The following is a 22,626-nucleotide window of genomic DNA, read 5'->3' as shown; positions in this document are numbered from 1 at the left end:
AAGGGGCTGAGAGGCAGGAGCGTACCCGGGCCCCTGGGGGCCCCGGCGGGCGGGCCCCGGGTCTGCCTTCCCCCCTCTCGGGATCGCCGGACCTCACGGAGGTCTGACCCAGCAAACTCGGAGAAAAAGACCCGTCGGGAAGGGGGCTGGGAGGCAGGTGTGCGCACCCGGGCCCCTGGGGGCCCCGCTTCGGGCGGGCCCAGGGGCTGCCTTCCCCCGTCTCGGGATCCACGGACCTCACGGGGCTCCGACCCAGAAAACTCGGAGAGAAAGGACCATCGGGAAGGGGCTGAGAGGCAGGAGCGTACCCGGGCCCCTGGGGGCCCCGGCGGGCGGGCCCCGGGTCTGCCTTCCCCTGATTCAGTATCGCCAAACATCACTTTGGTCTGACTGACCCTCTCCCTAGTAATCCGGAGGAAAATTACCCCCCTTTCTTGTAATCCGTGCGCACGAGGTGACAGAGGGGACCCTAGGCGCGAATGTACCCGACCTCCTGGAGCCCTCGCTGGGATCCGGGAGGCAAATGGACCCTCATCGAGACTTCCAGGCGAGCTCGGCCATCTGGTCGCCCCATAGGAAAGCATTGTGCGCGACCAGATGGCCGAAGGGGCCTGCGCGACCAGATGGCCGAAGGGGCCTGCGCGACCAGATGGCCGAGGGGACGTGCGCGACCAGATGGCCGAGGGGACAGGCGCGACCAGATGGCCCAGGGGAAAGGCAAAAGGGAAGGGGGAGCTTCCCCGGGCCCTCTGGACCCCGCACCCGGGCACCCTGCCGCCGCGGCAGGACCCGGGACGGAGCCCGGGGCGGGGAGGCCGCCCTCACCGGGGCCCCCCCCCCAGGGGCCCGGCCGGGGCTCCGGAACCCAGACGAGCGAGGAGAGGCTCCCCGGCCACAACGGAACCCCGTCCCGGGCCTTTGGCAGTGCCGCAGGCCGGGGGACAGGGCCCGGGGACGGAGACCCCGACCCGGGGCCCGGCCGGGCCCCTGGAACCAGCCGGGGCTCCCGGGACCGCAGGCGATGGGGAAGCCTCCCCGGGCCCTCCGGACCGCGCCCCGGGCACCCTGCCACGCGGAAGGACCCAGGACGGAGCCCGGGGCGGGGAGGCCGCCCTCCCCGGGGCCCCCAGGGGCCCGGCCGGAGCACCTGAACCCAGGCGAGCGAGGGGAGGCTCCCCGGCCACGACGGAACCCCGTCCCGGGCCTTTGGCAGTGCCGCAGGCCGGGGGACAGGGCCCGGGGACGGAGACCCCGACCCGGGGCCCGGCCGGGCCCCTGGAACCAGCCGGGGCTCCCGGGACCGCAGGCGATGGGGAAGCCTCCCCGGGCCCTCCGGACCGCGCCCCGGGCACCCTGCCACGCGGAAGGACCCAGGACGGAGCCCGGGGCGGGGAGGCCGCCCTCCCCGGGGCCCCCAGGGGCCCGGCCGGAGCACCTGAACCCAGGCGAGCGAGGGGAGGCTCCCCGGCCACGACGGAACCCCGTCCCGGGCCTTTGGCAGTGCCGCAGGCCGGGGGACAGGGCCCGGGGACGGAGACCCCGACCCGGGGCCCGGCCGGGCCCCTGGAACCAGCCGGGGCTCCCGGGACCGCAGGCGATGGGGAAGCCTCCCCGGGCCCTCCGGACCGCGCCCCGGGCACCCTGCCACGCGGAAGGACCCAGGACGGAGCCCGGGGCGGGGAGGCCGCCCTCCCCGGGGCCCCCAGGGGCCCGGCCGGAGCACCTGAACCCAGGCGAGCGAGGGCAGGCTCCCCGGCCACGACGGAACCCCGTCCCGGGCCTTTGGCAGTGCCGCAGGCCGGGGGACAGGGCCCGGGGACGGAGACCCCGACCCGGGGCCCGGCCAGGCCCCTGGAACCAGCCGGGGCTCCCGGGACCGCAGGCGATGGGGAAGCCTCCCCGGGCCCTCCGGACCGCGCCCCGGGCACCCTGCCACGCGGAAGGACCCAGGACGGGGAGGCCGCCCTCCCCGGGGCCCCCAGGGGCCCGGCCGGAGCACCTGAACCCAGGCGAGCGAGGGGAGGCTCCCCCGCCACGACGGAACCCCGTCCCGGGCCTTTGGCAGTGCCGCAGGCCGGGGGACAGGGCCCGGGCACGGAGACCCCGACCCGGGGCCCGGCCGGGCCCCTGGAACCAGCCGGGGCTCCCGGGACCGCAGGCGATGGGGAAGCCTCCCCGGGCCCTCCGGACCGCGCCCCGGGCACCCTGCCACGCGGAAGGACCCAGGACGGAGCCCGGGGCGGGGAGGCCGCCCTCCCCGGGGCCCCCAGGGGCCCGGCCGGGGCTCCGGAACCCAGACGAGCGAGGGGAGGCTCCCCGGCCACAACGGAACCCCGTCCCGGGCCTTTGGCAGTGCCGCAGGCTGGGGGACGGGGCCCGGGGCCGGAGACCCCGACCCGGGGCCCGGCCGGGCCCCTGGACCCAGCCGGGGCTCCGGGGACCGCAGGCGCAGGGGAAGCCTCCCCGGGCCCTCTGGACCCCTCCCCGGGCACCCTGCCACGCGGCAGGACCCGGGACGGAGCCCGGGGTGGGGAGGCCGCCCTCCCCGGGGCCCCCAGGGGCCCGGCCGGAGCTCCGGGACCCAGACGAGCGAGGGGAGGCTCCCCGGCCCCAACGGAACCCCGTCCCGGGCCTTTGGCAGTGCCGCAGGCCGGGGGACTGGGCCCGGGGCCAAAGGCCTCAACCCGGGGCCCGGCCGGGCCCCTGGAACCAGCCGGGGCTCCGGGGACCGCAGGCGCAGGGGAAGCCTCCCGGGGCCCTCCGGACCCCTCCCCGGGCACCCTGCCACGCGGCAGGACCCGGGACAGAGACCGGGGTGGGGAGCCTGCCCTCCCCGGGGCCCCCAGGGGCCCGGCCGGAGCTCCTGAACCCAATGCAGCCACGGGAGGCACCCCGGCCGCAACGGAACCCCGTCCCGGGCCTTTGGCAGTGCCGCAGGCCGGGGGACGGCGCCCGGGGCCGGAGACCCCGACCCGGGGCCCGGCCGGGCCCCTGGACCCAGCCGGGGCTCCGAGGACCGCAGGTGCAGGGGAAGCCTCCCCGGGCCCTCCGGACCCTTCCCCGGGCACCCTGCCACGCGGCAGGACCCGGGACGGAGACCGGGGCGGGGAGGCCGCCCTCCCCGGGGCCCGGCCGGAGCTCCTGAACCCAATCCAGCCACGGGAGGCACCCCGGCCACAACGGAACCCCGTCCCGGGCCTTTGGCGGTGCCGCAGGCCGGGGGACGGCACCCGGGGCCGGAGACCCCGACCCGGGGCCCGGCCGGGCCCCTGGACCCATCCGGGGCTCCCGGGCGCGCAGGGGAAGGCCCTCCGGCCACCCTGCCACACGGCAGGACCCAGTTGCCGGCTGAGGACCGAGAGGGGTCCCAGAGTACCCTGTCCCTAGTAATCCGGAGGAAGGCTACCCCCCGTTCTTGAAACCCGCACGCTCCGAGTGACGGAGGGGACCCTAGGGGCGAACGCACCCGGCCTCCTGGAGCCCCGGCTGGGATCCGAGAGGCAAATGGACCCTCATCGGGACTTCCAGGCCTGGCCCTGCCATCTGGTCGCCCCATTGGAAAGCATTGCGCGCGACCAGATGGCCGAGGGGAAAGGAGCCACCAGGTGGCCGGCAACTGAAAGGACTCCCGCCTGCCCACCCACCAGGGGCTCGGGGTGGGGACTCTGCTTCCCGGCTGGGCCTCAGGCACGGGGAGGACCACCGGAGCTCTCGGGGCCTGGGCGTACCCGGGGGAGGACTGCCCGGGACCCGTGGAGCCCGTCCCTGGGCACTTTGCCATGCCGCGGCCCGGAGGAGGGAAGCCCCGGGGACCTGGGAGGATGTTGCCCGGGCGTAGCCCATCTGGTCCCCGGCAATGAACCGCACAACCCCAGCATGGGTGTTTCGGCATACCCTGCCCCTACTAATCCGGAGGAAGGATACCCTCCTTTCTTGTAACCCGCGCGCTGCGAGTGACGGAGGGGACCCTAGGCGCGGACGCGCCCGGCCTCCTGGAGCCCTGGCTGGGATCCGGGAGGCGAATGGACCCTCATCGGGACTTCCAGGCCGGCCCGGCCATCTGGTCGCCCCATTGGAAAGCATTGCGCGCGACCAGATGGCCGAGGGGAAAGGAGCCACCAGGTGGCCGGCAACTGAAAGGACTCCCGCCTGCCCACCCACCAGGGGCTCGGGGTGGGGACTCTGCTTCCCGGCTGGGCCTCAGGCACGGGGAGGACCACCGGAGCTCTCGGGGCCTGGGCGTACCCGGGGGAGGACTGCCCGGGACCCGTGGAGCCCGTCCCTGGGCACTTTGCCATGCCGCGGCCCGGAGGAGGGAAGCCCCGGGGACCTGGGAGGATGTTGCCCGGGCGTAGCCCATCTGGTCCCCGGCAATGAACCGCACAACCCCAGCATGGGTGTTTCGGCATACCCTGCCCCTACTAATCCGGAGGAAGGATACCCTCCTTTCTTGTAACCCGCGCGCTGCGAGTGACGGAGGGGACCCTAGGCGCGGACGCGCCCGGCCTCCTGGAGCCCTGGCTGGGATCCGGGAGGCGAATGGACCCTCATCGGGACTTCCAGGCCGGCCCGGCCATCTGGTCGCCCCATTGGAAAGCATTGCGCGCGACCAGATGGCCGAGGGGAAAGGAGCGACCGGATGGCCGGCAACTGAAAGGGCTCCCGTCTGCCCGAGCCATAGCGGTAGGGCTCCCGCCTGCCCACCCTCACACCAAGGGCTCGGGGGGGGACTCTGCTTCCCGGGTTGGCCTCGGGCACGGGGAGGTCCACCGGAGCTCTCGGGGCCTGGGCGCCCGGGGGAGGACTGCCCGGGACCCGTGGAGCCCGTCCCTGGGCACTTTGCCATGCCGCGGCCCGGAGGAGGGAAGCCCCCGGAGGCCTTGGAGGATGTTGCCCGGGCGTCGCCCATCTGGTCCCCGGCAATGAACCGCACAGCCCCAGCATGGGTGTTCCGGCATACCCTGCCCCTAATAATCCGGAGGAAGGATACCCCCCTTTCTTGTAACCCGCACGCTGCAAGTGACGGAGGGGACCCTAGGCGCGGACGCGCCCGGCCTCCCGGAGCCCTGGCTGGGATCCGGGAGGCGAATGGACCCTCATCGGGACTTCCAGGCCGGCCCGGCCATCTGGTCGCCCCATTGGAAAGCATTGCGCGCGACCAGATGGCCGAGGGGAAAGGCGCGACCAGGTGGCCGGCAACTGAAAGGGCTCCCGTCTGCCCGAGCCATAGCGGTAGGGTTCCCGCCTGCCCACGCAGGGCTCCGTGGCTGCAGGGCTCTGGGCCTGCAGGGCTCCGGGGCTGCAGGGCTCCGGGGCTGCAGGGCTCCGGGGCTGCAGGGCTCTGGGCCTGCAGGGCTCTGGGCCTGCAGGGCTCCGGGGCTGCAGGGCTCCGGGGCTGCAGGGCTCCGGGGCTGCAGGGCTCCGGGGCTGCAGGGCTCCGGGGCTGCAGGGCTCCGGGGCTGCAGGGCTCTGGGCCTGCAGGGCTCCGGGGCTGCAGGGCTCCGGGCCTGCAGGGCTCCGGGGCTGCAGGGCCTTGGGCCTGCTAGGGTTCCGGGCCTGCAGGGCTCCAGGGCTCCGTGCTGAAGGGCTCCAGGGTCTGCAGGGCTTTGGGGCTGCAGGCCTCGGGGGACGCCCGGGAGACCCATGGAGCCCGTCCTGGGCACTTTGCCTCGCCGCGGGCTGGAGGAGGAAGCACCCGACGCCCCGGGGAAGTGTCGTCCGGGCTTGGCCCATCTGGTCCCCGCCTGAGAACCGCAATCCCCAGGAGGGGTGTCCCGGCATACCCTGCCCCTACTAATCCGGAGGAAGGCTACCCACCTTTCTTGTAACCCTCGCGCTCCGAGTGACGGAGGGGACCCTAGGCGCGGACGCGCCCGGCCTCCTGGAGCCCTGGCTGGGATCCGCGAGGCGAATGGACCCTCATCGGGACTTCCAGGCCGGCCCGGCCATCTGGTCGCCCCATTGGAAAGCATTGCGCGCGACCAGATGGCCGAGGGAAAGGTGCGACCAGATGGCCGGGACCGGAAGGACTCCCAGCTGCCCACACCGAGCCATAGCGGTAGGGCTCCCGACTGCCCTTGCAGGGCTCCGGGGCTCTGCACCAGGGTCCCTTGTCCCGGGCAGATGGACACTTGGCAGGCCGCAGGACGTGGGATCCCAGGCCCTGACCAAAAATCAGGAGGCCCGGGGCCGGTCCCTGCTTCTCAACACAGCCAGGCTGGGGAGGTCGGGGAGCCTGCCCAAGCACGAGGGACCCGTCCCGGGCACACAGTCCATGAGGTTGTGCGCTCGTTTTCCACAATTTTCTTCAGAATAGTGCGTAGTTGCGCTAGGCAAAGTCCGCCCAGCCCTACTCAGGATGTGCTCTCGTTTTCCACAAATTTTTTTAAAATTCTGCTACGCAAAGTCCGCCCAGCCCTAGTTCATTTAATGCTAGAGGCTACGATGGAAATGTCTGTGTTAGGAGACTAAAAAGCTATTTTTCCTTTTACAGTTTTTTTTTCTCCATACTGTGAAGACCTAGCATCTCCTCAATCAATGAAGTTTTGAGAATGAGATAAAACAAGCATTGACAAAGCCAAAAGGTTCAAAACAACTCCGGGCCTATTGACTTTGCCAATGTTGGTTTTTATTGTATGACCAACCTACGCATGATGATGTATAAGCAGGTACGTATGCATCATTAGGCATGCTCTAATAACAGCAAGACACTACGGTGGCTAGTTGTTTTTTTTTAGTTTATCATTGGAAGATAGATACCAGTTGCCCATCTTGCCCTCTTGAAGCAGTAAATAAAATGTTCTCAAAAATACATTATATATATATGTATGTATGTATATATATATATGTATATATAGGTGTTGATGGATGGGTTAGCAACGGAGAGGCGGGGGGTGCAGGCCCAACAGGGGGGGAAAGGGCTTGTTGAAGCAACTGAACACCACCAAGGGGTTTGGCCAAGCAACAAGGGGTAGGGAAGGCAGGTTATTGGCAACGGGGGTAGGGGGGGATGTAAAAATACAGGGATCAAAGCTGAGTGGGATGAGAAGGGGAGCATAAAACAACAGTCAACAATAGGAGGGATTAACCCAGACAGCGTGGGGGAAAGCAACACACTGGAGAAGGTACTAGAAAACTCACTTTTAGTGCTGGAAGCAAACGAAACAAATAGTCTGAATGTAAGCAGTGGAAGGTTACAAGTCATCCAATCAAATGGCACTATCAGAGAATGAACCACCCCTCCCCCCTTCCCTCCACACCCCAAGGATAATTTATGTGGTCCTTACAAACCCTTAGTAAAGAAAGTGATGCTATGTATCTTGCTACTGAAACAGTGGGCATGCCACCCAGAGCTTTGTGAATTAACTAAGAGTAGGCAGCAGTTAAATCCAAAAAGGGGTACGGACATGTCCTAAACAAGTAGGTTGCAAAATATATTGGGCTTGTTAAAAAAAATTGTAAAGCCGCTACTGCAGGACTACTCACAAATTTCAAGCAAGTTTCTGATCTTTTTTTGATTTACAAAGAATCCAACTACTTCTGAAAATATGTAACAGACATAGAATTCCAATTTGTCAAACTTAAGTGGATTTTCCATGACGTTGAATATCCAGGCTTAAATCTGTATTTTCACATGAATCTTTACTTTTCTCCATGAGAACATTTTTTTTCTTCATTTTTTTACTCCGCGAAGAAACCCTTTCCTTAAACATCCATTCGACATGGGGACGTGTTCTCCCCATTTACATCCTGAAAATACACTTACTCCTTCCTTGACAGCAAGAAATGTGCATTCCTTTCCAAAGCAGAAGAGGTATGTGAACCTCCCCTAAGTTACAAGTCTGTCATTCCTAACTCTATGAATCAGAATTTGGAATATTTTGTTAGCAAAGTCTCATTTTTAAGTCCCAAAGTGAAACTTAGTTACGCCATAAGTTTGTGAATCTGGGGGCAGATTTACAAGCCCCTTGCGCCTCTTTTACGCCGCCGTTGCGTCACTTTTGTGACGCAGCAGTGGCACAAAACCAGCGCCATGCTGCGGGGTATTTACAACGTGACGCATCTGGGAGATGCATCACGTTGTAAAGCCCTGCGCCAGAAGTAGGCGTTCCGGCGCAGGGGGGGCGTTCCGGTGCTGGAACGCTCCTAAAAGTGGCTGAGTGAAATCTACAAGATTTCACTCAGTCACTTTTGAGCCCATGCTGCGTCAAAACCCTGCGCCTGCTTGAAGCAGGCGTAAGGATTGACGCAGCATTTCAAAGATAGGGCACCCCGGAGCCTTGCTGGAGCTGCGTCGCGCTTGCGACGCAACTCCAGCAATGCGCTGCCTTTACGGCACAGATGCGTCACGCATCTGTCCGTTTTTGCCCCATGGTGCGCCGCATTGTAAATGCGGCGCATCCATGGTGGCGGAACCCTGACGCACAATAACTGGCGCATCCCTGCTGATATGCAGGAATGCGCCAGTTATTGTAAATCTGCCCCCTGGTCTTTTGCTCTGATTAAACCCTGGTAGTAGAGTTTGCTCTAGTGCAGTACTAAAAAAAAAAGACTACTTTGACATATTCAAATCAAATTTAAATGATCTTCTGGAGTTTACCCTGGTTGTTTCTAGATGCCGTGTTCATCTATAAGGTCTGGCAGATGCATGTGGGGCTGTTTTGTATTTTCAGCCTTCTTTGCAGCCTGCTCACCTGCTTTGAGGCAGGATGCGAAGTACAAACCAAAATAAACATTAGGCTTACCGCACACATCCTTTCTTTTCAAGGAATGCATTTAATTGTCGAGGATCAAAGGAAGTCCTCTAAAATAGTACTTCTATTCATAAAAAGCATGGCGACGAGAAGCGCCAAGATTCAGCATATGCCCGTTGAGTACATTATTAAACGTCACCACTTATTGATAGAAAACTAGAAGCGGCCTGCGCTGTCATCAGCAGTCTTGCTAAAATTGTTTCTCGCCATTCAAACTTAGTATTTGGAATAACCCCATTGAGTAATGATAAAATGGCGGAATTTCTGGAAAAGCACTCAACGCCGACCCCACGCATAGTTTGACATTTCCGGCAGGTAATTGAGGAAATGCAAAGTCCATCAAGTGGTCGTACACATGGATTCATTTTTGATCAAGTATGTGGCACAGTTTTGGAGTGACTCGTGTCTTTAATATCTGAAGAGGTTTAACCGCACTATTTTACCACCTTAACACAATAGTAAATGATTGTTTATCACTGGAAATTTAAGGGATGGTGCAGCTTTTGGATTAAAATATAGTAGTGTGTGTTAACATCGCTAAAGTAATTACAGAGCACAACCGAACCCAACACAATAACATAACACAAAGCAAATTAACGCAACATAAATATAACAGGGCATAGAACAACAAACAGTCAACAAGCATTGGCATAGCCAATAGGTCTCGCCTTCGGGACCTTATGTGTTTAGCCATGCAACACATTATCCTGTTAATAATCCGGCCACTTAATTTTACGCCCTATGATGTTTAAGGACGCGATCCCTGTGTGTCATGGACAGAAACATGCTTTGTAATGTATCGTGGTAACACTGGGCTGCAGAAGTCAGTGCAGACTATCAGGCTATGCAGTTCGACCAGTGGAGATGTCTGTTACAAAAACATATCTTCCACTCGTGTGGTAAAATGCAGGCGCGTGCAAATGGTGGCAACACATCATACTGTAAGTTCACCAGCCGGAACATGTGAGGGTTTGGGTGAGTGGAGAACACGTCTTCAGGAAGAGGGGAGCAGAGGGTTTTAGAAGCAGGACAGGAGACGGGAGGGGGCTAGGGGGTGGGGGGGCAGGTGTATGGAGAAAAGGGAAGAGAGGAGATCGGAGGAGGGAAGAAGATGGAACCAGCAGGAGAGGACGGGAGCGGATCCGGAGGAGGAGAGCAAGGATGTTCAGTAGAGAGGAGAGAAGTGGGGAGTATCGGAAGGAGGAAAGTGTGGGAGAGGAGGAGGGGAAGAGAGGATATTTGGAGAGGTGGAGGGCGGGAGAGAGGATCAGAGGAAGGGTGGGACGTGGGAGAAGGAAATCAGAGGAGAGCTCCAGAGAGGGTCTGTGAGAGAGGATCAGGTGGAGGGGATGTGAGGGGATGGTGGGGGAGAGAATTATCAGGGTTCAGGGGAATAAGGGCTGGTGTTCAGGAGGGGATAAAAGGCTATGAGGAGGAGGAGGAAAGTGGAGGGGGACAGCACAGGAAGGAAAGAGAATCACGAGGAGGGACAGAGAGCGGATCAGAGGCTAGGAGGCAGAGGAGAGGGAAGGGGGCGGGAGGACAGGTGTGCAGGAAGGAGAGAGGCCAGGGAATGACAGACGGGCGGAGAGCGGGTCGGTCGAGAGGCGGTGAGTGAGGATTAGTGAAGGGGGAGCCAGGGAATGGTAACGGAGCAGGAAGTGAAGAAAGGGAATGAGAGGGGGAGGGGTGGCAGAGACCAAAACTAAGCTTTATCAAGTCCCAAACACACACAAGTCTGCATTATGCAGTTGTTTTTTATCAACAGAAGAAATCAGCACAAACATGGACTATTCAGTTAATACCCTGAAAGGTGGCAATGCTACTACTTCATGGTTATTATGAATACCATTAACCAATGTTTAATTTGTGCTGGTGTTTACTAGTACTTTGCACTGGCACCCACTTCTAACTACCGGGAAATATTGAAGAGAGTCCACAAAATGGTGGTGATGTGTGTCTATTTTTATCACATCATATCAGTGACATGTTGAACTATTTTATATGTATTTTTTAATGATAAAACTAGCACTTCTATGCCATTCCTACAGTTTGAGTTGAGCTGGAATAGCCCAAAAAGTCACACTTGATTCAGTGTGACCGCTAGTAGGCCACCCTGGCACTTACATTCAGCAGCAGTGGCGGCTGCAGTGGACTTCTGCAAAATGCTTCGGGACCTAGCACTTAACTTTGCACAAATTAATCACTGCTATTCGCCAACCATGAACTGCCATGGATACAATATTACCAGCCCAGTGCAGTCAAATCTACTTGCGGTGAAATGTCACACAGCCCAATGTCATTTAAATGACACAGAACATTTATATGTACAGGCAAACAGAGACACACCGGACATCCTAGAGCAACCCTAGCAAATATGATCAAACCAGCTCCAAGCTGCAGGAGGCCACGACTAGAACGGGGATATGGCAGCTTTCATGGTTGGCTCATGACAGCACACCCAGGTCTGCAGCAGCTCCTAGCCTGGGACTGCCAGGAAAATACCAGAGAGGACCCAGTACTCAAACGTCCAAGCCCAGCATAATAGAAGGTTCAAACATGTTTATTATGCTTCTTAGATCCCAGCTGTTTGTTTTCTATCGACCGTGAGGAGCGACCATTGACCCTTTCAGGCAGGTCGCTCCCCACGTCGCACAGCACCACCTGTGTGCCCGTGCTCTCAGCCCACCTGCCGCTGCTACTGACGAAGTGCGAGGCCCGCCTCCACCTGCAGGCTACCACCTGTGCCTCATCCCTGGTGGCCAGTGGTAGGCCAAAGGTTTGCTCTTGCTCTTGTTCTCTTTAATTTGCCTTACTAGTTTCATTGTATTATTTTGTTATTTCTCCTTCCCTCCTGTGCCATTACTGTGCCCCTCTGCCTTTTTTGCCCTTTTGCCTTCGTGTTCCCTGTAATTTGCTTACTAGTTTTTATTGTATTATTTTGTTATTTCTCATTCCCTCTTGTGCCATTACTGTACCCTTTTGCATTGTTGCCCTTTTTGCCTTCTGTACCCCTCGCCGTTCCTCACACCTGTTCAACCGCCGACCCGTTTTCCTGCCGCTGCGTCCCCTGCGGCCCCGCTCTCCCATTCGTCCGCTCCCACCTCCCAGCTGCTGCTCCCTTCCACCTCCTCTTCTTATGCCGGCCGCTAGCATGCCAAAGGTGCGCCTAAGGCAAGCCCATCTGCGTCCGTCCGCGCCTGGACCGCGCCCATCGCCAGAAGCCCTGGCCCCCGCGAACGCCACGACACCCGACGCCGCTACGATGCCCGCACCCTCCACGCACTCTTCCTGTCCGCCCCGAAATGCACACAAGGACCCTTCTCCTGCCGGAACTGCAGCTTCATCAGCATCATATCCGCTAATCCACCCACCGGGAAAGAACCCAACTACCTCAGATGCATCCTTCTCGAAACCCGCTCCGCCCGCAAACACGCCGTTGATCTCTGGGACCTACTTGACTCAACCTCCCCAGACGTCGCCTTCCTGACGGAGACCTGGCTGAACCCCTCTTCAGCACCCGACATCGCCATAGCCATCCCGGACGGCTACAAGATCACGGGCAGGGACCGCACCAATGGAGTAGGAGGAGGAATCACCATCGTCCACAGGAACACTCTAAGAGTCTCGTCAAACACCGACGACACACTCAGCACCGCCGAACAACTGCACTTCCAGATGCACACCGATCCCAACACCACCCTCAGAGGAACCCTCGTCTACAGACCCCCCCGGACCCCGACCAATGTTCAGCGACTCCATCACCGACTTCGTCAGTACACACGCCCTTCCCTCCACAGGCTACATCCTTCTCGGGGACCTGAACTTCCACCTCGAGAACAGCAACGACCACAACTCCACCACCCTGATAGACAACCTCACCAACCTTGGACTCAGACAACTCGTCACCACACCCACCCACTCCACCGGCCACATGCTTGACCCCATCTTCTCCGCAAGCTCCCACGTCTCCTTCAACCACACCACCGAACTCCACTGGACCAACCATCACTGCATCCACCCAACAGATCACACCCCACCTGAGAGACCTGCACTGGCTCCCCGTCAACAAGAGGATCACCTTCAAGCTCCTCACACAAGGCACTCCACAACACCAGACCAGCATACCTCGACAGACGACTCAGTCGACCACGCCCTCGCCACAGTCCCCCGCAACCGAAGAGTGACCTCCGGTGGCAGATCATTCTCCCACCTCGCCGCCAAGACCTGGAACACCCTCCCCATCCTCCTACGGCAGACCCAGGACCTGCTAACCTTCAGAAGACTCCTCAAGACCTGGCTATTCGAGCAGTAGTAGCACCCCCCCCCCAGCGCCTTGAGACCGTCACGGGTAAGTAGTGCGCTTTACAAATGTTCTGATTGATTGATTGATTGATTGATTGATTGATTGATTGATTGATTGATTGATTGATTGATTGATTGATTGATCGGCATGCTTTTTGGGGTGTACTGGGTGTGTACGCCATTTCTCAGTCATGACCAGTTAACCCATTCCTACAGCACAGCAATAGCACATTTTAAAGGAATGCAGTGCTCTATTTGACGTCCAATGCTTCAATAGTGTGAAACAACACAATTCCCGCTTTCCACCATGAAAGAACGCGCGTGGCCAATACACGGAAGCAAAGGCTGTGGTAAAAAAAAATAAAAGTTAAAAATGAAAGTGCCGTCAGCCGGCCACGCTCTCAGTGCAGTGTCACATGAAGGAGCGCGGTATGGTAAGTATCTTAAGTTCCGTTGGGAGGCAAAGCTAACAAGTGGGAGGGGTGGGGGGAGTGCACGCGCGCAACGTAGCTGCTGTGTACTCTATTTCAAAGCACATACTCGTGCTTGTGGCGCGCCGCTACGCACTCCCGCAAGGCGTATGCCGCCACAAGCACGAGTATGTGCTTGGAAAAACAGCTGCACGACGGCTAAAGGTCTCCTATGCAGTGCATGCGCACTGCATAGGCGAGACCTAGAAATGAATGTAACACAATGCAACACTATTACAGTGCAATAATTTAATAGACACAGTGAACCCATATCGTAATTCTCTGTGAGATTATTGCCTTTTTAAATAGCATGACACTAAAACTTCTTTTCTCCTTTAAACGTGATCTTCCCTAAAGTTTGGAATTGTGAACAGAATCCAAAGAGTACATTTAAACAATTCCTCTTGAATAGCCACGAACAAGCAAGCAGAAACAAAGGCATACATAGGAAGACAGAGGCGCTCAGGCATATGTATACAGAAACACACACAACAACATATGCTTACACAGACCTGGGCAACGGTACACAGTAATGGCAGCTATCCAGAAACAGACACTCAGCCTCACATAAATACACAAAGACCTACACAAAAAGACAGATACAAATAGAGAGAGGAACACACAGAACATGCACATCCATCACACACAAATGTATAGATATGGACACAACTAAACATGCACAAGAATTCATAGACCCACAGGTATGCACAGCTACCACCGATGAAAACGCCCTAAAATACATCAATGCTTGTGCATACATACACACAAAAGTATCTTCAGTTTATTTTATTTTTAAAGTGATGTACACTCTCCACTGACAGTAATCTCGTTATCTAGCCATGGAAAGCAGAATCTAATTGTTTACATATGAACTTAAATCAATTCTGAAATAGTTTTAAGTCCTTGATGTAACATACAGGATTGTACATAGTTAGAAGTCAGCAAAGGGATGTTTTCACACATGGATCATGAGTGGCATCTTACACTACAACCTAGTTACAATTTTAAGATAGCTAGATAGATCTGGGCAGAGCGTAATATGCTACTTATTACTATTGTTGAATAGGGGGAGGGAAAGTGGCTCACAACAGGCGAAGTCTTGTGTGGGGTCATCTCCTCCCTCAAAAACAGGAATAAATAGCAGATTACACTCTGTCCATCTGCATATATGGTTTCTGCCAGTTGCTTTTTCCTAATGTATTTGTTTTATCAAAATATATTTAACTAAAGCCAGGATGAAAGGAGTTACATTTGTCCAGTAATGTAAAATCACATTGCATAGACCTGGAAGCTGTTAGGACAGATGTTTCCAAGTATAAAGTAATCGTACCATGCAACCTCTGATGCAGTATGCAGTGTTTTTCTCATCTCAATTTTGTTACAATGTGGTAATAAACTAGAATGTGACCTTTGCACAATAATGATACATGAGTGACCTAGTACAGTTGCTCTCAATGTATTATTAGGTCATATGATATATGTGATCAAGTCCCCAGGGAGGGTTTGCTTGTGAGAAGAACTAAATAAACCAAGAGGTATTTTATGAATCTTGTGGTCCGTGCTCTTTTCATCCGACTGCCAGCGAGAAGGTGCGGCTGTGAAAGAGTGCTTTGCGATATATATATATATATATATGCAAAGGTCACAATAAAAGCAGCCTTCTGGGAGACCCGTGTGTGCTCTACTTTCTTGTATCCCAAGGGAGTGTGGAGTGAATGTTTAGGCGCGGCCACAAGCGCCAAGGAGTACCCACCCCCAAAGCAGTTCGGCAGTGTTCTGTGGCAAACTGTTGGAAACTCTAAAAGTACTTTGGAACCGCCGAACCGCCGCTTACCTGTGACTGTGCATTTGATAAAGTCATTGAAGACGAAACGCGTCATGCAAAGGTCCCAATAAAAGCAGCCTTCTGGGAGACCCGTGTGTGCTCTACTTTCTTGTATCCCAAGGGAGTGTGGAGTGAATATATATAAATATATATATATATATATATATATATATATATATATATATGTCCATCAAAAAACCAAGTTCCACCTTGCATGGAGACGCCATCACAGTTGGACATATCACCTCATTTATTGTGGCAGCAGGGAAAACAGGTAGCACTCCACCACAGAAAATCGCCAAACATGTTTCGGGCTCCATGCCCTTGCTCACTGGCTGCAACACCAAAGTCCCAACAGCTGTGAGGACTATAAATCATTAACCCCGCCCAAGTGGGACGTCACTCTGCCAAATTGCATTATGGGGTAAGTAGTCCTTCATTTACCATAGTGGATGCTGTCAGTGCTTCGTGTTGAAAATCATTCCCAAGTGGGTCCTAAGGCAGGGAACCACCGTGTTGCCTGCTGATACGAAAACCCCACAATACCGGCATGACCATCTCCTCAAAGTGCTTCGATTTCCATGCACCAAGGTCCGCTGAATAGCGCGGCAGGGCGTCTCCGCGGCGAGGCGCGCCGCTATTAATGTCCATCAAAAAACCAAGTTCCACCTTGCATGGAGACGCCATCACAGTTGGACATATCACCTCATTTATTGTGGCAGCAGGGAAAACAGGTAGCACTCCACCACAGAAAATCGCCAAACATGTTTCGGGCTCCATGCCCTTGCTCACTGGCTGCAACACCAAAGTCCCAACAGCTGTGAGGACTATAAATCATTAACCCCGCCCAAGTGGGACGTCACTCTGCCAAATTGCATTATGGGGTAAGTAGTCCTTCATTTACCATAGTGGATGCTGTCAGTGCTTCGTGTTGAAAATCATTCCCAAGTGGGTCCTAAGGCAGGGAACCACCGTGTTGCCTGCTGATACGAAAACCCCACAATACCGGCATGACCATCTCCTCAAAGTGCTTCGATTTCCATGCACCAAGGTCCGCTGAATAGCGCGGCAGGGCGTCTCCGCGGCGAGGCGCGCCGCTATTAATGTCCATCAAAAAACCAAGTTCCACCTTGCATGGAGACGCCATCACAGTTGGACATATCACCTCATTTATTGTGGCAGCAGGGAAAACAGGTAGCACTCCACCACAGAAAATCGCCAAACATGTTTCGGGCTCCATGCCCTTGCTCACTGGCTGCAACACCAAAGTCCCAACAGCTGTGAGGACTATAAATCATTAACCCCGCCCAAGTGGGACGTCACTCTGCCAAATTGCATTATGGGGTAAGTAGTCCTTCATTTACCATAGTGGATGCTGTCAGTGCTTCGTGTTGAAAATCATTCCCAAGTGGGTCCTAAGGCAGGGAACCACCGTGTTGCCTGCTGATACGAAAACCCCACAATACCGGCATGACCATCTCCTCAAAGTGCTTCGATTTCCATGCACCAAGGTCCGCTGAATAGCGCGGCAGGGCGTCTCCGCGGCGAGGCGCGCCGCTATTAATGTCCATCAAAAAACCAAGTTCCACCTTGCATGGAGACGCCATCACAGTTGGACATATCACCTCATTTATTGTGGCAGCAGGGAAAACAGGTAGCACTCCACCACAGAAAATCGCCAAACATGTTTCGGGCTCCATGCCCTTGCTCACTGGCTGCAACACCAAAGTCCCAACAGCTGTGAGGACTATAAATCATTAACCCCGCCCAAGTGGGACGTCACTCTGCCAAATTGCATTATGGGGTAAGTAGTCCTTCATTTACCATAGTGGATGCTGTCAGTGCTTCGTGTTGAAAATCATTCCCAAGTGGGTCCTAAGGCAGGGAACCACCGTGTTGCCTGCTGATACGAAAACCCCACAATACCGGCATGACCATCTCCTCAAAGTGCTTCGATTTCCATGCACCAAGGTCCGCTGAATAGCGCGGCAGGGCGTCTCCGCGGCGAGGCGCGCCGCTATTAATGTCCATCAAAAAACCAAGTTCCACCTTGCATGGAGACGCCATCACAGTTGGACATATCACCTCATTTATTGTGGCAGCAGGGAAAACAGGTAGCACTCCACCACAGAAAATCGCCAAACATGTTTCGGGCTCCATGCCCTTGCTCACTGGCTGCAACACCAAAGTCCCAACAGCTGTGAGGACTATAAATCATTAACCCCGCCCAAGTGGGACGTCACTCTGCCAAATTGCATTATGGGGTAAGTAGTCCTTCATTTACCATAGTGGATGCTGTCAGTGCTTCGTGTTGAAAATCATTCCCAAGTGGGTCCTAAGGCAGGGAACCACCGTGTTGCCTGCTGATACGAAAACCCCACAATACCGGCATGACCATCTCCTCAAAGTGCTTCGATTTCCATGCACCAAGGTCCGCTGAATAGCGCGGCAGGGCGTCTCCGCGGCGAGGCGCGCCGCTATTAATGTCCATCAAAAAACCAAGTTCCACCTTGCATGGAGACGCCATCACAGTTGGACATATCACCTCATTTATTGTGGCAGCAGGGAAAACAGGTAGCACTCCACCACAGAAAATCGCCAAACATGTTTCGGGCTCCATGCCCTTGCTCACTGGCTGCAACACCAAAGTCCCAACAGCTGTGAGGACTATAAATCATTAACCCCGCCCAAGTGGGACGTCACTCTGCCAAATTGCATTATGGGGTAAGTAGTCCTTCATTTACCATAGTGGATGCTGTCAGTGCTTCGTGTTGAAAATCATTCCCAAGTGGGTCCTAAGGCAGGGAACCACCGTGTTGCCTGCTGATACGAAAACCCCACAATACCGGCATGACCATCTCCTCAAAGTGCTTCGATTTCCATGCACCAAGGTCCGCTGAATAGCGCGGCAGGGCGTCTCCGCGGCGAGGCGCGCCGCTATTAATGTCCATCAAAAAACCAAGTTCCACCTTGCATGGAGACGCCATCACAGTTGGACATATCACCTCATTTATTGTGGCAGCAGGGAAAACAGGTAGCACTCCACCACAGAAAATCGCCAAACATGTTTCGGGCTCCATGCCCTTGCTCACTGGCTGCAACACCAAAGTCCCAACAGCTGTGAGGACTATAAATCATTAACCCCGCCCAAGTGGGACGTCACTCTGCCAAATTGCATTATGGGGTAAGTAGTCCTTCATTTACCATAGTGGATGCTGTCAGTGCTTCGTGTTGAAAATCATTCCCAAGTGGGTCCTAAGGCAGGGAACCACCGTGTTGCCTGCTGATACGAAAACCCCACAATACCGGCATGACCATCTCCTCAAAGTGCTTCGATTTCCATGCACCAAGGTCCGCTGAATAGCGCGGCAGGGCGTCTCCGCGGCGAGGCGCGCCGCTATTAATGTCCATCAAAAAACCAAGTTCCACCTTGCATGGAGACGCCATCACAGTTGGACATATCACCTCATTTATTGTGGCAGCAGGGAAAACAGGTAGCACTCCACCACAGAAAATCGCCAAACATGTTTCGGGCTCCATGCCCTTGCTCACTGGCTGCAACACCAAAGTCCCAACAGCTGTGAGGACTATAAATCATTAACCCCGCCCAAGTGGGACGTCACTCTGCCAAATTGCATTATGGGGTAAGTAGTCCTTCATTTACCATAGTGGATGCTGTCAGTGCTTCGTGTTGAAAATCATTCCCAAGTGGGTCCTAAGGCAGGGAACCACCGTGTTGCCTGCTGATACGAAAACCCCACAATACCGGCATGACCATCTCCTCAAAGTGCTTCGATTTCCATGCACCAAGGTCCGCTGAATAGCGCGGCAGGGCGTCTCCGCGGCGAGGCGCGCCGCTATTAATGTCCATCAAAAAACCAAGTTCCACCTTGCATGGAGACGCCATCACAGTTGGACATATCACCTCATTTATTGTGGCAGCAGGGAAAACAGGTAGCACTCCACCACAGAAAATCGCCAAACATGTTTCGGGCTCCATGCCCTTGCTCACTGGCTGCAACACCAAAGTCCCAACAGCTGTGAGGACTATAAATCATTAACCCCGCCCAAGTGGGACGTCACTCTGCCAAATTGCATTATGGGGTAAGTAGTCCTTCATTTACCATAGTGGATGCTGTCAGTGCTTCGTGTTGAAAATCATTCCCAAGTGGGTCCTAAGGCAGGGAACCACCGTGTTGCCTGCTGATACGAAAACCCCACAATACCGGCATGACCATCTCCTCAAAGTGCTTCGATTTCCATGCACCAAGGTCCGCTGAATAGCGCGGCAGGGCGTCTCCGCGGCGAGGCGCGCCGCTATTAATGTCCATCAAAAAACCAAGTTCCACCTTGCATGGAGACGCCATCACAGTTGGACATATCACCTCATTTATTGTGGCAGCAGGGAAAACAGGTAGCACTCCACCACAGAAAATCGCCAAACATGTTTCGGGCTCCATGCCCTTGCTCACTGGCTGCAACACCAAAGTCCCAACAGCTGTGAGGACTATAAATCATTAACCCCGCCCAAGTGGGACGTCACTCTGCCAAATTGCATTATGGGGTAAGTATTCCGGGGTTAATGATTTATAGTCCTCACAGCTGTTGGGACTTTGGTGTTGCAGCCAGTGAGCAAGGGCATGGAGCCCGAAACATGTTTGGCGATTTTCTGTGGTGGAGTGCTACCTGTTTTCCCTGCTGCCACAATAAATGAGGTGATATGTCCAACTGTGATGGCGTCTCCATGCAAGGTGGAACTTGGTTTTTTGATGGACATTAATAGCGGCGCGCCTCGCCGCGGAGACGCCCTGCCGCGCTATTCAGCGGACCTTGGTGCATGGAAATCGAAGCACTTTGAGGAGATGGTCATGCCGGTATTGTGGGGTTTTCGTATCAGCAGGCAACACGGTGGTTCCCTGCCTTAGGACCCACTTGGGAATGATTTTCAACACGAAGCACTGACAGCATCCACTATGGTAAATGAAGGACTACTTACCCCATAATGCAATTTGGCAGAGTGACGTCCCACTTGGGCGGGGTTAATGATTTATAGTCCTCACAGCTGTTGGGACTTTGGTGTTGCAGCCAGTGAGCAAGGGCATGGAGCCCGAAACATGTTTGGCGATTTTCTGTGGTGGAGTGCTACCTGTTTTCCCTGCTGCCACAATAAATGAGGTGATATGTCCAACTGTGATGGCGTCTCCATGCAAGGTGGAACTTGGTTTTTTGATGGACATTAATAGCGGCGCGCCTCGCCGCGGAGACGCCCTGCCGCGCTATTCAGCGGACCTTGGTGCATGGAAATCGAAGCACTTTGAGGAGATGGTCATGCCGGTATTGTGGGGTTTTCGTATCAGCAGGCAACACGGTGGTTCCCTGCCTTAGGACCCACTTGGGAATGATTTTCAACACGAAGCACTGACAGCATCCACTATGGTAAATGAAGGACTACTTACCCCATAATGCAATTTGGCAGAGTGACGTCCCACTTGGGCGGGGTTAATGATTTATAGTCCTCACAGCTGTTGGGACTTTGGTGTTGCAGCCAGTGAGCAAGGGCATGGAGCCCGAAACATGTTTGGCGATTTTCTGTGGTGGAGTGCTACCTGTTTTCCCTGCTGCCACAATAAATGAGGTGATATGTCCAACTGTGATGGCGTCTCCATGCAAGGTGGAACTTGGTTTTTTGATGGACATTAATAGCGGCGCGCCTCGCCGCGGAGACGCCCTGCCGCGCTATTCAGCGGACCTTGGTGCATGGAAATCGAAGCACTTTGAGGAGATGGTCATGCCGGTATTGTGGGGTTTTCGTATCAGCAGGCAACACGGTGGTTCCCTGCCTTAGGACCCACTTGGGAATGATTTTCAACACGAAGCACTGACAGCATCCACTATGGTAAATGAAGGACTACTTACCCCATAATGCAATTTGGCAGAGTGACGTCCCACTTGGGCGGGGTTAATGATTTATAGTCCTCACAGCTGTTGGGACTTTGGTGTTGCAGCCAGTGAGCAAGGGCATGGAGCCCGAAACATGTTTGGCGATTTTCTGTGGTGGAGTGCTACCTGTTTTCCCTGCTGCCACAATAAATGAGGTGATATGTCCAACTGTGATGGCGTCTCCATGCAAGGTGGAACTTGGTTTTTTGATGGACATTAATAGCGGCGCGCCTCGCCGCGGAGACGCCCTGCCGCGCTATTCAGCGGACCTTGGTGCATGGAAATCGAAGCACTTTGAGGAGATGGTCATGCCGGTATTGTGGGGTTTTCGTATCAGCAGGCAACACGGTGGTTCCCTGCCTTAGGACCCACTTGGGAATGATTTTCAACACGAAGCACTGACAGCATCCACTATGGTAAATGAAGGACTACTTACCCCATAATGCAATTTGGCAGAGTGACGTCCCACTTGGGCGGGGTTAATGATTTATAGTCCTCACAGCTGTTGGGACTTTGGTGTTGCAGCCAGTGAGCAAGGGCATGGAGCCCGAAACATGTTTGGCGATTTTCTGTGGTGGAGTGCTACCTGTTTTCCCTGCTGCCACAATAAATGAGGTGATATGTCCAACTGTGATGGCGTCTCCATGCAAGGTGGAACTTGGTTTTTTGATGGACATTAATAGCGGCGCGCCTCGCCGCGGAGACGCCCTGCCGCGCTATTCAGCGGACCTTGGTGCATGGAAATCGAAGCACTTTGAGGAGATGGTCATGCCGGTATTGTGGGGTTTTCGTATCAGCAGGCAACACGGTGGTTCCCTGCCTTAGGACCCACTTGGGAATGATTTTCAACACGAAGCACTGACAGCATCCACTATGGTAAATGAAGGACTACTTACCCCATAATGCAATTTGGCAGAGTGACGTCCCACTTGGGCGGGGTTAATGATTTATAGTCCTCACAGCTGTTGGGACTTTGGTGTTGCAGCCAGTGAGCAAGGGCATGGAGCCCGAAACATGTTTGGCGATTTTCTGTGGTGGAGTGCTACCTGTTTTCCCTGCTGCCACAATAAATGAGGTGATATGTCCAACTGTGATGGCGTCTCCATGCAAGGTGGAACTTGGTTTTTTGATGGACATTAATAGCGGCGCGCCTCGCCGCGGAGACGCCCTGCCGCGCTATTCAGCGGACCTTGGTGCATGGAAATCGAAGCACTTTGAGGAGATGGTCATGCCGGTATTGTGGGGTTTTCGTATCAGCAGGCAACACGGTGGTTCCCTGCCTTAGGACCCACTTGGGAATGATTTTCAACACGAAGCACTGACAGCATCCACT

At 55.8% G+C, this 22,626-nt stretch overlaps 1 protein-coding gene across 3 annotated transcripts in view; it reads right to left on the bottom strand.

Annotated features, from left to right (window-relative positions):
• The window catches only part of ARHGAP42 (Rho GTPase activating protein 42), a 609,563-nt gene that overhangs the window by 496,086 nt on the left and 90,851 nt on the right, over positions 1 to 22,626 (bottom strand). The window lies entirely within an intron of this gene.

Source organism: Triturus cristatus, chromosome 8 (genome assembly GCF_964204655.1).
Source record: "Triturus cristatus chromosome 8, aTriCri1.1, whole genome shotgun sequence".
Classification (NCBI taxonomy): Eukaryota; Metazoa; Chordata; class Amphibia; order Caudata; family Salamandridae; genus Triturus; species Triturus cristatus.
This window is presented reverse-complemented; position numbering and strand designations above follow the sequence as displayed.